Below are 18,382 nucleotides of genomic sequence, written 5' to 3'. Positions count from 1 at the left end.
GCCACTCCAGCTGTGGGAGTCCAGTTGGAGGGTTTCTCAACTGACTGACCCCCATGGAAACCCAGTGCGAGATTCTGTATCACTACAAAACACAGGTTGCATTACATACCTCTTTGCATGACTGCCAGATGGAGCTGCCAGTAGGGGAAAATGACTAGGTCTTGAATCTGTAGTTCTTCTAGGTATCAAGGGAAAAAGGAAAACCCATCACATGTCGATTGATAACATGCCTGCAGTCCTTGTTTCCTCTCCCTCAATGGGAGCTCATTGCTCCAATTAATTTCCACCTCAATTAATATTCATCAAGTGTCCATAGTGAGCTAGACTCAGCTAGGGTGAAGAGGGACAGGTAAGGACAATCACTTCTTCTGCCCATATTGCTAATGTGGAATATGTTCATCAATATTGAAATTTTCAGCACCCCCACCACTGATCTTGAATAGCTGGTCTTCATGAACTCTTCAGAAATAATTATTAAGCCATCTGCCTCATGTAGACATACATGACCCTAGAGGAATTCCAGTGCAAGTAAGAGGTATATCTGTCTGATAGATCTGCCTTTGCCTAAGCCAAGGACCTTTTTATAGAGCTCTCTATAATAAGATATTTAGAGAGTATCAACAAATCACAATCCAAACTGTAGGAAAAGAAATGCACATTTAATTTTCCTTTGCACAATAAAAAGAAAAGTAATAATGTCAAAACTTAGAAAGTATTCAGCACCTAGTTTCAGATTAATCTGGTCACCTACAGAAAGGAAGTCATAACAAGATAACCGAGTGTCCTCTCAGTTCTCCAGGAACAAAGTTGAGTTTAAGGATTTCCAAATGTAAAATGATGACAATTTTCTAAGTTTTTTTGCTCTGAAATTTATTGTCTAATGTTTTTCAGTGGCAGGCACAGTTCCATGTACACTTTGCAGGATAAAACAGCAAACCTGAATTGGCACCAGTAAACAAATTCTTACCTATATTTTCTATATTTAAAAACATGCACATTTATAGATAGACATGTATATTGCTATATAGGTCCACGCCAAGTTTGAGGCATTGTTAAAGCTCTTCTGAACCATTTCTAAATTATTAATTCTGGCTTAAGGGAAGTAATAAAAATTATTCAGTTTCCATAGGAAATTAATTTGTTACCTTTCTCATTAATAAAAGCAAAGCTCTCTGGGGTACAGTGTTTTGCTAGTACTTTCTACAATGTCCATTGTTTATTATGCTTGCCTTAAATTGAAGGTAAAATGTTTTCATTACCAGCAGCCCTTCTTCACTGTTAATGGGCATCTCAATTAGTCTTATATGGCATACAATCATATTCCACACTGGAGTAGTGCCCACCTTTGCATAATATTTCAGCTTTCATAGCTGATCTATAATTAATTCATTAACTGATATCTGGTGCTTAGAAAGTCAAATGTCCCTTTCTGAGAATTTAGTTTGTACATAGCATAATACAGTAAAAGGTCAATAATGTGTGAATAATCTTATAGTCCACTACAGTGTGGTGTCATTATAGGTTCCTTCATAAAAAGACAGCATACTCACTCTGAGTAATCGAGAAGAATTTGAGAATTGGACCATTTACAAAGGTGTGGGCAGAGTGTAGGAAAAGTAGCAAGGGATATAGCAGCACCACAGGTCTAGCAACATCAGAAAGACTGAGGTCTGAAGAAACAAGAGAATGGAGCCATTACCAGAACCTGGGAGAATATTTATATGGAGACACATGATAGGAACTGGGGCCTTCAGCTAAGGGGAAGTAGTGAAGCCCAGGTAACAAAGCAGAGAAAGAGCTAGGGGATAAACTTTTTCTTCTGTTATTAGTTTGTGATGCAGAAAGGGATAAATCTTTTATTATTCTCACCTTCCTATTTCTTCTTATGCCTCCCACATTCCTATTTCTGCATGTGCCTTCCATTGGAAAAACTGGAAGCCAGAGGGCAAGGGAGTCTGCTAAGGCAGTCTGTAGAGGTCAGCTTTCCCCAGCACAGAGCAGCAGGCCGAATGATACAAGGATATGTAAAAGGGTGATGTGTAAGACATTCAGCCTAGAAGCCTTGCCTCATTGTTTGATGTTTTTGGACACTGCTCTAATGATAATGCCAAGACCACTTCATGTCACAATGCAGAGGACAAGATTAATACAGCATACATTGTACCATGGATATAATAATTTGAGTGAATTATATAATAAACAGTATACTGTGTTATAAATGCAGTAGTCTATAGTTACGGATGCACTGATAAATTGTGAACTGCAAATTTAGCATTCCAGAGTTATACTGTTTCAGTAGGTCACAGATATTTTCTAATAACATACAGGAGATGCACGAAGTAAAATTATCTGCTATAGGAAATCAATGTGCAGTTCTGAGTTGATTTAACACTTTCAGAAACATAAACATAACTAATATATTTGTAATGCAATCTTTGTTTTTTTAATTTTCTCAAAATTTCACGGTATACATAGTAATAACTTTACTTAATGCATTGCTCATATCTACAAAACTGTTGTAGTCCTGAATATGAAGAAAAGCCAGTAATTTGACAAAATATTCACTTAAACAACTCTAGATTATGTAGTTACCTGAATAATCAAATAAAGTTTCTACTGGAATCTTTTTCTGATAGAAATGATTACAAACACTATCTAGATTCATTCATTACTTCCTCTGCACTAATGACTTTTGGACCCAACATATTTAACTAAGTCATAATGTTTGGGTTCATTTTCTTCTAGGCCTCTGTTCTCTCTCTTGAGGCATCATTTCTTGAGGCATCTCTGGTTGAATAACATTTTAAATAACTCATTCACCAGTTAGCTCTTCTATTATTGCAATGCCTCCATTAGTATCAGTTGATTCCAATTTCCTCTTGAAAGACTGAATAAGGGGCTTCCATCTACAAAAACCCCAGCCATCCCTTGAAATCCTGTTCATTGTATTATATCTTTCAGGCTTCTCTGAAGAGTGTTAACTCTTCAAGTATTCCTCAGACAGAATATTTGGCTGCTAATAGGGTGCTACCCAGGGAGTCTTTAATGGCCAGCCAGAAAGCCAGGTCTTCTGACTGACTAACTGCCAAGCTACCACCAAAACTCCTCACAGCTATCTGTCTGTGCACTGAGGCAAAGCCTAGATGCTAGGCAACCAAGATTTTTTTAGATCCCTTAAAAGTGTTTCTCAGCCTTTCTTTTGATTATCACTTGCCCCCTAAGGATTTTTGACATGTTTTTCTAAATAACTGCCCCACTACATGAAATTTTAATACCACATTTTCACTGTATATCTGTTTATGTACTGTGTGGCCTTTGGAGGGCTACACAAATCATTGAAATACCTAAGTTTTTTGGCTCTGCCAAGAACTGATTTTTGCCCCTTTGGAGGGGATACTGCCTCCTTGAAAAGGCATACCTTAAAATGTAAGACCAGTTGGAGTCTTCAAAACTATAAGATATGGTTTAATGAATTTCTACTCTATCTGCAGAGGAAGAAAGAAGAGTGAAGGATAATGGAAAGGAGATGAAGATGAAACTACTATGACTGACCTGAGGTCATAGTCAATCAATTAATAAGAAACATATTGAGTTCTAACCGTCCTGTGTAGGTGTGCACATATAAAATATACAGGGTACAGTGTGTAAAATTAAAAAGGGTTCATTCCTTAAATATCCGTTCTATATGCACAGGCCATCTTCTGATTTTCCCCATATATTTGCCATAAGTTTCAGACAGACATTAACTTCATCCTCTTGAAGGCACTTATGAAAAATACTTTTCTATGTACAGATATGTTTACAAAGATGTTAAAAATCACAAAACTGAAGTGGAAACTTAAGCTTAGTCATTTTACTAAAGAGTCAGGGGAAGGAAAGCAGGATCTGCTTTCTAAATGAGGACTTCTAGGTTTGGTGCCAACCCAGGAAAGAGTAATTGTTACACTGGTAATGCGATTCCCTTCATTTCCAATCTTAGTAATATAAATATTCCTATTAATGCCTGTTCTGTCACCATAGTAACAATGAATTCTTCCTGAACCTGAATTTAAAATTAGTAACTAACAGCACTTAGGCACACAAAGCTATGTCCTGGGAAGGTGATTTCCAAACACAGATCAGTTGACCTCCCACATCAGAATCACCTGTGTAGCTTGTTAAAAGTACAGACCCAAACTCTCCAGCTAAACTTACTGGGCAAGAATTTCCAGAAGTGAGCCTGGGGATCAGCAGTATATTTTTCAAAAGCTTTTTAGTTGATTCTGATTCACAGCCAGGTTTGGAAGGCACTGTGGAATAGTTGAAGGTATTTGTTGCAGAAACAAACAAAAAATCTGAATAGTGCTCTAGTTTAGATTTTGCTAGTCACTAAGTGTGTGAACTTGGGCCAACTAATTGAGATTCCACTGGCCTCACCAACCTTATTTCTAGATTCTGCTCATCTATGAACTCCTCATAGTGCAAGTTGCCTAAGGGTCTCTATTATCAATCTTCTTCTTGTATATCTTTCAGCTTCTACTTTACGTACAATTTTCTTGCTCCTTCCTTTTGTTTTTTATATACTTGAAAGGATTAAATTGGTTCAATCCATCACTATCGTTCCTGATAGACAGTGCTCTCACAGGCCACCTACTAGACCACTAGGCATCCTGTAGCGTGGCTGCTTTGGAGTTAATGTTCCCCTTAGTTCAATCGGCTGATGCCAGGGGTATAGGATTACATGGTACAGAACAAGGTCATTTCTATATCTGGAACCACCTACAGCCATTTTCTTCAGTACACCTTACATTTATGGTCATAGTAGCCAATCTGAGGCATTGTCTAAAATGGTTCCTTCTTTCTTTAAAATTGTATAATTTCATTAATAAATAATATCCCACTCAAGCACATGAATGATAACAAGTAGACACATCTTAATTCAGTGTTAGAATCTTAAATACATCATCCTTAAAGGAGCTAAAGAAACAAAGACGTAATCATGTTGGTTTCTCATTAGCTAAAGCCCATCCTTGCTGTGTGTCAGTCTAACTTTAATCCTATTCCCAGGTAGAGACCTTAATAAATAAGAAGTCATTATGGTATTATTCATGAAGACATTAAAATCATGGCATTTAATTCTTTTTCTTTTTGCCTCTAAAAAAGGGGATTTTTTCACCATCTGAACCTAACTCTTACACATATGCCATGGACTCCATCCTCTCATCAGCTTCAGGATCTGAACTCACAAATTATCTTTAACTGCCCTTACCTTAAACTTTTCCTTTTCCCCTAGCTCCTTTCTCTATGCCTATACCCATGATCAAAAATTTAATCCCATTTTCAAAAGAAAATTTTCTTCAGTCCAAAATCTCAATGTATTGATGAGCTCATATTTTCTTCTTCCATGAGTTATGGGGAAAAAAAAGTGGTTTGCTATCATGGTACCCCTTCTCAATTTTACATTCACTCTTTATTGCAATCTGACTTCTGCCCCAATCATTTATCTCAAATTATTCTGTCCAAAGTGACCATTGCCTGCCTACTTTCTGAGCCAGTTGATTATTTTTTTATCCATTCTTACTTGAAATTTGATACTTCTTATCACTTTTTCCTTCTTAAAACTATCTCTTATTTTGGCTTTCATGATATCATTCTTTGCTCTCCACTTACATCTCTATTCCTATGGATCACCTTTACAGACCATTCATATATAAGGTACTACCCTTTGAATATCTACTCATCTCATGGTCTGAACACTGATGAGATACTTCAAACTGTTTCCCTTAACATTTTCTTTAACTTTTATGTATATCTTGGCAAGCATTTAAATTTCTACTTTAAGAGAATTGGTAAGGGGCAGCAACTGCTTCCCTTATTTTTTTCCTCTTCCTTCTGAGCACTTGTTCTCCTTAGGTCAAATCCCACAACCAGATCTGACACAAGCTTGAAGATGTGTCCTTGCATCCATTCGGAGTGTAGTAAATACTATGTTGTGGCAACCAGAGCCCTCTTCATGACCAAAGGACTCATTCCCTCTGCTGCTGAGTACGCAGCCAACAGAGAATCCTCAGTTGTAAACCCTTCCCCAATATTGCTCTTAGTTGGAAAGAGCTGCTTTAAGATTATGTCTCTTTCCCAGAGGCAACCTGCATCCAGTGAGCATAATGGAGAAATACAAAGACATAGCCCCTTTGCTATAAAGTAGAGCAACCTTGAAGAGTTTTCCCAGTTTCAGGACTTCCTGTTGGGTTGGTTGAAGCTTCTTTGGGAACTATGTTAACACTCAACTTCTCCCTCTGCCTAGTCTTATTTCCTTCCCCTACTCTCCAGGTATTGATCTGCAGATAACTCCCCAACAAACCTCCTACATATGAATCTCTCTCTCAGAGTCTGTTTTCCAGGGATTCCAAACTGCACCTCTGAATTACCCAGGCAGCCAACCTGACTGTTCACTATGTTCAGCTTATCACCACCATGTGTATACATACACTTCGTATTTCATCATCTGCTGTGTTGCCACGCCTTGTAAAAGTCTACCTCTCATTTGCTTTCCAACAATTAAAAAGATGGCTCATAATATTGACTGCAGGGGTAATATATGTGGAACACTTTGAAAAGACCTAAAAGCAACTTGAAAGTGCTCTCATAAGTGATTTGGTAAAGCAAAAATCAAAGGTAAGATTCCATACCTTGATTTCATATCTTGGCTACGTGACTAATGCTGCAATAAATATAGGAGTGCATTTATCTCTTCCACATACTTATTTCCTATTTTATTGTTTGGATGTATACCCAGCAGTGAGATTGCTGGATCATTTGGTAGTTCTATTTTTAGCTTTTTGAGGGACCATCATACTATTCTCCACAGCGGCTGTACTAATTTATATTCCCACCAATAGCATACCAGGGTTCCCCTTTCTCCACATCCTCGCCAGCATTCAATAGTGCCTGTCTTTTGAATTAAAGTAATTTTAACTGGAATGAGATGAAATCTCATTGTAGTTATTATTTGCATTTCTCTGACGATTAGTGATGTCAAACATTTTTGCATATACCTGTTGGCCATTTGTGTATCTTCTTTTAAAAATGTCTATTCAGGCCGGGCGGGGTGGTTCACAACTGTAATCCCAGCACTTTGGGAGGCTGAGGTGGGCAGATCACGAGGTCAAGAGATCGAGACCATCCTGGCCAACATGGTGAAACCCTATCTCTACTAAAACTACAAAAATTATCTGGGTGTGGTGGTGCATGCCTATAGTCCCATCTACTCAGGAGGCTGAGGCAGGAGAATCACTTGAACCCAGGAGGTGGAGGCTGCAGTGAGCCAAGAATGTGCCACTGCACTCCAACCTGGTGACAGAATGAGACTCTGTCTCAAAAAAAAAATGTCTATTCAGATATTTTGCCCATTTAAAAATTAGATCATTTACTTTTTTCCTATTGAGTTGTTTGAGCTCCTTATATATTCTGGTTTTTAATCCTTTGTCAGATAGATAGTTCTCAAATATTTTCTCCCATTTTGTGGATTGTCTCTTCACTTTGTTGACTGTTTCCTTTTCTGTACAGAAGCTTTTTAGCTTGATGTAATACAGTTTGTCCACTTTTCCTTTGGTTGTCTATTATTCAGCCATGAAAAAGAATTAAATGCTGTCATTTGTAACAACATGGATGGAACTGGAAGACATTATGTTAAATGAAATAAGCCAGGCATAGAAAGATAAATATCAAATTTTCACTAATATGCAAGAGCTAAAAAAAAATAAGCTCATGGATATAACAAGTAGAATGATGGTTACCAGAGGCTGGAAAGGTAGTGGGGAGTGGGAAACAAAGAGAATATGGTTAATGGGTACAAAAATACAGTTAGATAGAAGGAACAAGATCTAGTGTTCAATAGCACAATAGGGTGACTATAGATAACAATATTTTATATTTCAAAATAAATAAAAGAGTGAAATTGGAATGTTTCTAAAACAAAGAAATGATAAATGCTTGAGGCAATGGATACCCCAATTATATCACATGAACCCTATAAATATGTACAACCATTATGTAACCATAATTTTTTTAAAAACAACAACTTTATGAAAAGAAGAAAAACAAAGTAGCATAAAGCTCTGAATTAAGTGAAGTTTTAGGAAGCAATAGTCCTCTACAATGTTCTATAAGTAGGATAAGCACATAGTGAATTTCCTGAGAGAGTTCCTCATACTGACAATGCATGAGATAGAAAAGTGTGCACAGAGGAATTGACCTGATTCCTCATTCTTCTTCAAACACTTTAAAATTTCTGAAACCTACCACTAGATGAACTGAAAGAAATCCTAGCCTAGCTCTAACAGCCAGGGGACCAAGGCTTGCCCTTTAAGAATTAATCCCTAGGCTTACAAAAGACTCAGTACCAAAATTAAAGAAGGATGAAGAGATAGACAAGTGTTCAAGTAGCTTCCAAATAGCCCCTGTTTGTTTTCTCTTTGCACGGTATATGATCCAGTCTTATTCACTCTAGAGAAATCTACTTTCCTAGCTCTCAGTTGCTGCACTTGATTTCTCAGACCATGAGGTTCCTTCTTATAACTTAATGTCACTGAAGACTGGTATTTCTGTAACAGATGCTTTTTGACCCAGGTCCCAGAATCTTTCTTATGTTTGTATGATCCCTCAAGAAAACTTCTGACTTGTTTTAAGGTGTGCTGTTGTTTATTCAGCTAAAAAGGGGAAACCAAAAATGTGGCTAAGGTTATGCAGAGCCCCACTTTACTAATGAAATATGTGTGATGAACGTTAACATCAAAGTATTGATTTAAGCAATGACAACTATCTCTCCTCGGACTCATTTGCATGTGTGTTGGAAAAAATGACCAATATATGAAAAAATCCAAATGTGAAAATGGCTCTTTAATTTGCAACTGTGACCTGTTTGCAGAGACACTTGGTTCTTTACACTTCCTCCCAGAGACACTGTTGTCTTCAAGCCATTGTTTAAACTGGGCTCTTTTACACCCTTAAAATTTTGCCAGCCCTGTCCAACAGCTGCTAGCATTTTCCAGCCATGCCTAGCAATGTAGGCCTCTCTTGCAGTTGTGATACAGGGTGTTTTTCTAAAAGCTCCCTTTGCCTTCTCAGTTTATAGTTACTTCAGTTCTCCATTAAGTAGGGGTTTGAGTGTTGCCTACGTCTATTAAGTAGGACTGGGTTAATATGAGCATTTTACCAATGCAGGCAGATTGACTATATTTCAAGGCCTTCATTTTAATTCACTTACATAAGTTCAGGTTGTCTATTGCTGCAAAACAAACCACTCCACACTTAGTGGTGTAAATCAGCAACAATCATGTAATATTATTAGTATTATTATTGCTCATTCCTCTCTCTCACATGTCTGGGGTTGTCTGGGCTCAGATAGGCAGTCTTGCTCAGAGTTTCTCATTCACCTGCATGCAGGTGGTTTCTGGGGGCTGGATTCATCTCAAAGGTTCCCTCACTCACGTGTCTGCTGATTGACATAGTTGCCTGGAACCTCAGCTGGAACTGTGGTTAACTATAACTTGTATATGTGGCCTCTCCATGTAACCTAAGATCCTTCACTGCATGGCAGTTAGGTTCCAAAAGCAAGCATCCCAGAGAGAGAGAAAACCAGATGAAAGCTCTATCACCTTTTATGATCTAGCCTTAGAAGTAACACGGCATCATTTCTGTTGTATTTTGTTGATCCATACAGTCATAGAAGTCCACCTAGCTTCAAAGGAAGGAGACACAGACTCCATTTCTTGATAAGGGTGTGTCAAGGTGCATTGTAAAAAGATAATGTACAAATGGGAAATATTGTTATGGCCATTACTGGAAAATGCAGTTTGCCACAATATATAACTTTTTAAAATTACACAAATAATATATATTCATTGTAGAAAATTTAAAAGAACATATAGGTAATAGTTACTTTTCAACTTTAAACAGAGATTTCAACCTGCTAAGAAAGGCAGAAGCACAATTAGCTTTTGCTGCTTCATACCTATATGGAAACCATATTTTCTAATCTCAGTGTTAAGATTCATTGGCGTTTGTGATGCTTCCAGATACAAAAACAGAATTTGAGAAATAGTTTGACATGTTAAGAAATTTGGACATTTTGAAAGTTAATGGAAGGTCAACAAGACAAAATGTATAAAGCCAGAACTGTCTCCAAAAATTCACTTTGTTCTTATCCTACTTCCAGGATGCTGTAGAGGACTATTCCTTTCTAAAACTTCACTTAATTCAGAGCTTTATTCCACTTTGCCTTTCTTACCGTTGATATATTTATTTTCCTGGTTCACTTATAAGAACATTTTCAAGGTTGCTTTTGTACCTTTTCAAAGTGTTCCACATGTATTACCCCTGTTTGATCCTCTGCAATCCTATCAATCATTTGTAATGCCAAATAGAACAATTAAATAACAACTCTATGTTGTCTTTTAAAATATGCATTTGCACAGCAGAGCCTAAGAAAATAGAATATGGCAAATCAATGTCATGGCAAACTACAAGGCCATTAAAATGGTATCTAAGAATATATATTATAAGAGAAAAGGCACCTAATATATTAAAGAAAATATGATACCAATCTGTATGTATATGTTAATATAATGAAATGCCTTTTGTTTCAATTACATACATGTATAGAAAAAATGGCAAGAGGATAGTAAGGTTATAGGTGATTTCATTTGCTCCTTTATGCTATTCCTGTATTTTCCACATTTTCCATTGTGAATGTATATTAGAATTTTAACTCAAAAATAAAAGTTTATACATTTTAAAGCCAAGTTCAGAAGAAAATAGAAAGAGAAACTCTCAACTGTGTACAGTATCCCATGATGAGGCTTGTATACATTCTTAATTTTCCTAATTTTCTTTATACTTGATGTACATCTAACCATTTAACCGATCACAAAGAACAAAAGATCAGATCATCCATTTCACATATTATTAGGGATACATTTCAATAGACATGCTTATACCACTTAGATGGACATCATTGAGATATAATGATGCTCAGACACTTTTGAGTTCAGAGAGTTTTCCAGTTAATCAGAGATATCATTGGCAGCATATTCTAGTTGCCTTGTTGTTTTCTAACAATTGTCAGATATGTGGTAGGACTCAGAAATACTTGCTTGATTGTACATTAAAGTATTAATATATAGAATTCACTGTGTAAGGCAGGGCTATGATCAACTCCTTGTTTACCCCAGGAGAAATGACGATTAGGTTGAGATTGAATCCATCTCCTCTAGTGGATCCATCTTCTCTGATAGATCCAATGGTCATTGCTTATTTTACAACTTACAAATCATGTCTAGTTAGTCAGAATCAGAGACAAGTTTCAAACTCAAGTCTGGCTGGTTCCACTCCACCATTTCAGTAATATTGTGTAATAATTTCCAATGAATTAGTCTAATTATGAGTTCTGATATGCTGCTTTTCTTAGGTTAATCTTCATTTGTGCTGGGGAGAGGAGGAAATTTTATAGTTTGCCGTATAGGGCAAGCAGAAGGATCATGTTACATGATGTTATTTAAAGCCTCATTGATATTCCAAAAGTTATGGGACTTTTGGAGAATATACGTAGAATCTCTTCAATTTATTTAGGGGACTTTGGAAACCTAAAAGAACATATGTCTCAAAAATCCTCACTTCTACTCCCAAGTAATTGTTTTTATACTTTTATATTCTACACAAATATCTACTTGCTAAATCATAATGGTAGAAATGCATTACCATTCCAAACCACTGAGTTTTAAATGTAAACTTCATTCTGCAATTGCTATACATTTGTAAATGTAAAAGAGTAGACTGCATTTCTTTTTGAGAAGTCTTAAACTGTTAAATTAATATTCCTATTTCATATGACTCACTTGGTGAGAGCAGCAATGTCACATGCCAATATGAATAGAAAAATGGATCAAATATAAGAATGGAGAAGATGGAAGCAACATTTTGGACGTTATCGATATACTAAAGCTTACAATTAGAATTTACCTAAAAATAAATGTTGGAAGGATGGTTAGATGTTGTGAATACATGGTTGATTGAGAAAGCAGAGTGTGGGATGGGTACATAAATTATAGTGAGGAATCAGCTATTTGGAGTGTGATTCAAAGTGTGGCACATCTACTGCCATGTGTAGGTAAAAAAACAGCCCTTGTATTTCAATCTTGTCTTAAATAGGACTTATTTAATATGTCCATCAGTATATTACATAGGAAAAAATTATATATTTTAATCAAATAGACACAAATAATTATACACTGAAAAGAATCCTCAACAAAATACTAACAAACCAAATCCATCAGCACATCAAAAAGATAATACGTCAAGATGAAGTGGGTATCATACCAGGAATGCAAGGATGGTTCAACATATGCAAATCAATAAATGTGATACATGAGATAAATAGAATTAAAAACAAATACCTTATGGTCATCTCAATATATTCATTAAAAGCATTTGATAAAATTCAGCATCCCTTCATGATAAAGACCCTCCTAGAAGAAATATAACTCAACATAATAAAAGCCATATACAAGAAACTCACAGCCAACATCATACTGAACAGGGAAAATTTGAAAGCATTCCCTCTAAGAACTGGAAAAAGACACTATGCCCACTTTCACCACTCTTATTCAACATAGCACTGGAAATCCTAGCCAGAGCAATCAGTCAAGAGAAAGAAAGAAAAGGCATCCAAATTGGAAAAGATGAAGTCAAATTATCCCTGTTTACTGATTAAGTGACCTTATATCTAGAAAACCTTAAAGATGTCACCAAAAAACTCTTAGATTTGATAAATATATTCAGTAAAGTTTCAGGATACAACATAAAATTACAAAAATCAGCAGCATTTCATGCAAATTAGAACCACAATGAGATACCACCTTACCTCAGTCAGAATGGCCTTTCTTTAAGAAGTCAAAAAACAACAGATGTTGGTGCAGACATGATGAAAAGAGAACACTTACACTATTGGTGGGAATATAAATTAGTACAAACTCTATGGAAAACAGTATGGAGATTTCTCAAAAAACTAAAAGTAGATCTACCATTAAATCCAGCAATCCCACTACCAGGTATCTACCCAAAGGAAAATAAATCATTATATAAAAAAGACACCTGCATTTTTATGTTTATCAAAGCATAATTCATAATTGCAAAATTCTGGAATCAACCTAAATGCCCATCGATTGATGAGTAGTTAAAGAAAATGTGGTGTACACACACACACACACACACACGCATGCACACACACACACCCCATGGAATACTACTCAGCCATAAAAAGGAACAAAATAATGTATTTCATAGCAACATGTATGGAACTGGAGGCCACTATCTTTAAGTGAAGGAACTCAGGAATGGAAAACCAAATACTGCATGGTCTCTCTTATAAGTGGGAGCTAAGCTATGGGTATGCAAGTATATATAGTATAGTATAATGGATATTGGAGACTGAAAAGGTGAAAGATTGGGAGGGGAGTGAGGGATAAAAAAACTACTTATTGGGTGCAATGTACACTATTTGGATGACAAGCACACTAAAAGCACAGGCTTTACCACTATGCAAATCATCCACGTAACCAAAAATGACTCATACTCCTAAAATAATTGAAATAAAAAAACTGCAATGTTCAAAAAATCCCCAAAATCACTAGCATGTCTATATAGAAATAACCACCTAGCTGAGAATTAAATAAAGAAGCCAATCCCATTTACAATAGCTACCCCCAAAAATACCTAGGGAGAATTATTTAATCAAGGAGGGGAAGATCTCTACTCTACAAGGACAACTACAAAACACTGATAAGAGAAATTGTGGATGACATCAGCAAATGGAAAAGAGCATCTCATGCTCTCGGATCAGGAGTATTAACATCATTTAAATGATCATACTGCAATCTACAAAGCAGTCTGCAGACTCAATGCAACTCCTATCAAAATACCAATGTTATCTTTCACATAGAGTTAGAAAAATAATCCTAAAATTCATATGAAACACAAAAAGCTCAAATAGCCAAAGTAATTCTAAGCTGAAAGAACAAAGCTGGAGACATCATAATACCTGACTCCAATGTATACTACGATCCTAATTAGTAACCAAAACATCATGATGCTTTTAGAAAAATAGATCATAGATCAATGGAACAAAATAGAGAACCCAGAAATAAAAGCACATATTTACAGGCAGCTGATCTTTGGCAAAGTCAACAAGAGCATACACTGAAGAAAGGACATGGTGCTGGGAAAATTGGGTTGCCATATGCAAAAGAATGAAAGTAGACCCCTGTCTCCCACCATATGCAAAAACCAACTCAAGATGGGTTAAATACTTAAATACAAAACTTAAAACTATAAAAATACTAAAAGAAAACCTAGAAAAAACTTTTCTAAACATTGGTCTAGGCAAAGAATTCATAACTAAGATCTCAAGAGCACAGACAACAAAAACAAAAAATAGACAAATGGGACTTAATTAAACTAAAGAACATCTGTAAAGCAAAAAAATCAACAGAGTGAACAGACAACCTGCAGAATTGGAGAAAATAGCACTAGATATCTGACGGAGACTAATATCCAGAATTTACAAGGAACTCAAACAACTCAGCAACAACAAAAATAAAACAAATAACCCCGTTAAAAATGGGCAAATAATATGAATATTTTTCAAAAGAAAACATACAAATAAATGGCCAATAAGAATATAAAAAATGATCACTATCAAAGAAATGCAAATTAAAACCATAATGAGATATCATCTTACACCAGTCAGGATGACTGTTATTATTATTACTTTTTGACATTCAGTCAACAGATTGATAGAATTCACAGAGAGAGAACCTCTTGAATTTCTTCTACTTATCTGGCAACTTTTCAATCTCTTTTACAAGTGCTTCCTTCTTTTCCCTCTCCTTTAGGTTTTCCACTTCCCAGAAATTCACACTTAATCATCTTCTCCTTTCACTAGGAATAATCTTCTGGGGTGGTCTTACCTTCACCCATGACTTCCATCAATACTATTGGCTCCCTTGTCTGTTTCACAAGCCCACATATTTCTCCTGTGTTTCAGACCCATAAATCAATCCAACAGTCTCTAGACATCTCACTGAGACTCATCTAAAACTGTGTCACCATTTCCTAGACAAACTTGTTGTAACTTTGTCCTCAGGCCTTCCTTTGTTTCCTGACCTGATTATAAGGGAAAAATCCTCTAAACTCTTTCCACTTCCAGTCTTGCCAACTTTCAAGCATTTAATTCACCTTTTGGAGGGAGAAGTTATTTCTTTTTTTAAAATTCTTCAGTGACTCCCTATCACCTGCAAAATAGGTATTCTAATCCTGCCTAGGTAGCCAGTCTTCTCTTGCTTCTTACTTACTTCAACCCGTTAATGAACTACTTGCAGTTACTTGAACACAGGCTTTGTTGACTCTTAATATTACAGGAAACAGATACTTATTCTAATCATCTAAGGTAGTCAGAAGTTGTAAAAACTTTATAAAATAATTTAGAAAAAAAAGAATCTCACACAAAACCAGAAGTAGCTGCCATTCAGTACCTACGCCATCAAACTCTTTGGTCAGTCCTTATGCAGTAAGATTCTATGGGCTTTGCAGGAGTATTCCACCACTATTCTTTTACTCCCTGATTCCCTTTCTATACCTTGTATTTATCTGTCCACTATCAATTGTCAGATACTTTCCAAGATACCTCCCCATTATTTCTGCTCAGATGCCAAAGGTAGAGCCTATGATTGACATAGTTAATTTTCACTGCTCTTTTAGGCATAGTTTTTGGCCACAAATCTCATATGTTACCAGCCAGTCCATCATAATTGATGGCCCCTGTGCCAAGTGCCAATTTCCAGTCCATTAAGTGGCTACTCTTTGCCAAGATGCCTTCTCTCAGCATGGAGGTTTAAATTGATTACCCACAAAAAGAGATAATGAGATGGTCAGGAACCATAACTAGCATGTATATTAGGTAAGCTAGTCACAGATTGTAAACTGAGGTAGGAAAAAATATAATTTTTATTTCTTTATAACGGAACTAAATTGCTATATGGAACCCCTATCCTACCAATAGCAAAAGTTACGTTTCCTTTATTTAAGGCAAGTCACTCAGTTCAGAATTTTCGCAGTCAAATGAGAGTTCTTCCCTTTCTTATTTTCCACACATCTTAAATTGGGTTACCCTAAAAGCAGCACCTAAGATGAGGAGTTGGGTTTTGGTAGTTTATTTGCAATATAATCTTTGGAAACAGGATTGAGAGAACAAAAAGAGACACGGAAGAAGAAAAAGACAGTAAAAAGTTTGTTACTACTGAGTGGTGGCCAAGTGGGGCTCTACCCAACTAGGGCCTCTTGAGAACTGAACAGAGTGCAATTCATAATTATCTCTGAAAAACACGATGTTGGAGCTGTTGTCCTTGAACTTCTACTTCTTATCAGTTGAGACTTTCTCCTGGGGGCATTAACTGCATTGTATTTCTGGACTATCCTGTAGGCAAGCTGAGCAAGGTTTCATACCTTCAGAAAAGTCCTAAGATAGTAAAGTATAAAATTTGAGCACTTGCTTGGGATAATTTGTTGATAACATGCACAAGAACTTTCCACCATAGCTGCAGCTAACTTTGAGAGTGGTTAAAAGGATGTGGTATGGACACCAGAATTTTCTACTACACTCCAGGAGAATATACTATATGGACAGGAAAGTAGTATCTGGTATTCAGGTGTCATAATCTATCTACACTGGCATCTATTGAGATATTTAAGGCCCCACTTATCTACCATTTTTATCTCTGAGCTCTGTTAGTCAATCCAAAGTTATCCACATTTCCCTCTGGCCCCCAATTATAAAGTACATGCAGGGCAATCTGTGCCCTCCTTCCCATGATCACAGGATGCCACAAGTCATCTACTTTCTCTCATCTCAGCTCCTTCTGCACTCCTTTCACAAGGAGACTCTAACTGGAAGCTTGAGGACTCATCGTTAAAAGTGAGGCCTTGTGGACCCATTCCAAGAGACAAACTTCAAATTCTAACACCAATATTTGCACCTCCTCACCCTCCTCTCCTTCACGCTAGCCTATGAGAACGCTACCTAATTTAAGAAGGTGGGAAAACCTGACCTGACTGATATCATGTGTTTCTATGTCTTTTATTTATATCATAAAATTTGTGTCAAGATGGCCGGTTAGGAGCAGCTCAGGATTGCAACTCCCAGTGAAAGCACAGAGGGTGAGTGGACACCGCATTTCCAGACGGATTTTTATTGCCCACAGACCAGGAGATTCCCAGGCGGAGGAGCCCAATGGGTCGCCAGCGTGGCTGTTTTGGCCGGCGCGGCTGTTTTGCCTGTGCTCCAGCGCAGCAGTTCCCAGTGCACAGTAAACGGAACTGGGTCCCCTCTTAGCCAGTAAGGGGAGCTCCAGGGAGCTCCGGGAACCTCCGGGAAGGCAGAGTTGCCCATTCCTCTGATTAAAAAAAAAAAATGAGGTGGACTGAAACAGGGAGCCAGTCCAGGAGATTCCCTGGGCAAAGAAGAGCCACAAATCTCAGAGCCGCCGTTTCAGCCGGCACAGTGGGTTGCCGCACAGGAAATCACACAGATCCCGGAGCCTTTCCAACAGGCACCCAGAAGACCTGGGAGAGAGCCGACCGTTCAACTAAAAAACAAAAGGCTCTGAGACAGGGAGCCAGGTGACCAGGCCCGGCTGGTCCCACCCCCACAAAAACAAAAACAAAAACAAAAAAACAGCAATTGGAAATGCTCTGGGTTGAGAGTTTCACAGCAAGCACAGCTGAACCCAGGATGGTCCAGCTCTGTGGGGGAGGGGTGTCCACCATTACCGAGGCACTCCACCACTACAGAGGCAGTCTGCCGTTGCCGAGGCAACCCGTCATTACAGAGAGAGCCCATCATTACAGAGGCGGGCCACCATTGCCGAGGCAGTCCTAACTACACCCATATAAACAGGACTGCAGGGAAGTTCACACAGCAGCTGGGTGGAGCCCACAGCAGCTCAGCGAAGCCCCCGCAGGCAGACAGTGACTAGGCTGTCTCCTTGCCGGGCAGGGCAGCCCTGAAAAAAAAAAAAAAAAAAAAAGAAGCAGCACAGCAGAAATTCATAAATAAAGCCTTAACTCCCCGGGACAGAACACCTGGGGAAAAAAAGGGGTTTATGAGTTCTGCTGCAGCAGACTTAAACGCACCTGCCCAGCAGCTCTGAATGAACAATAGAGCTCACAGCTCAGAACTTGAGCGACTGTAAAGGACAGACTGTCTCCTCAAGCAGCTCCCTGACCCCCGTATATCCAAAGAGTCACCTCATAAAGGAGAGCTCAGACTGATGTTTGGCAGGTATCCTGGGAC

The 18,382-nt window shown here is 37.6% G+C and overlaps 1 long non-coding RNA gene across 2 annotated transcripts in view; it reads right to left on the bottom strand.

Annotated features, from left to right (window-relative positions):
* LOC105734663 (uncharacterized) overlaps nt 1-18,382 on the bottom strand; it is a 407,309-nt gene that overhangs the window by 290,412 nt on the left and 98,515 nt on the right. Inside the window, exon 3 of one of the 2 annotated variants that reach the window (XR_001111584.2) lies at nt 110-178. The exons of the other annotated variant lie outside the window; for it this stretch is intronic. This is a non-coding gene — a long non-coding RNA (uncharacterized LOC105734663). The remainder of the gene's footprint in view (nt 1-109; nt 179-18,382) is intronic. 2 annotated transcript variants of the gene reach the window in all.

Source organism: Aotus nancymaae, unplaced genomic scaffold, assembly GCF_030222135.1.
Source record: "Aotus nancymaae isolate 86718 unplaced genomic scaffold, 86718_ANA_hifiasm-v0.15.2.pri h1tg000058l, whole genome shotgun sequence".
NCBI classification, from domain to species: Eukaryota; Metazoa; Chordata; class Mammalia; order Primates; family Aotidae; genus Aotus; species Aotus nancymaae.
This window is presented reverse-complemented; position numbering and strand designations above follow the sequence as displayed.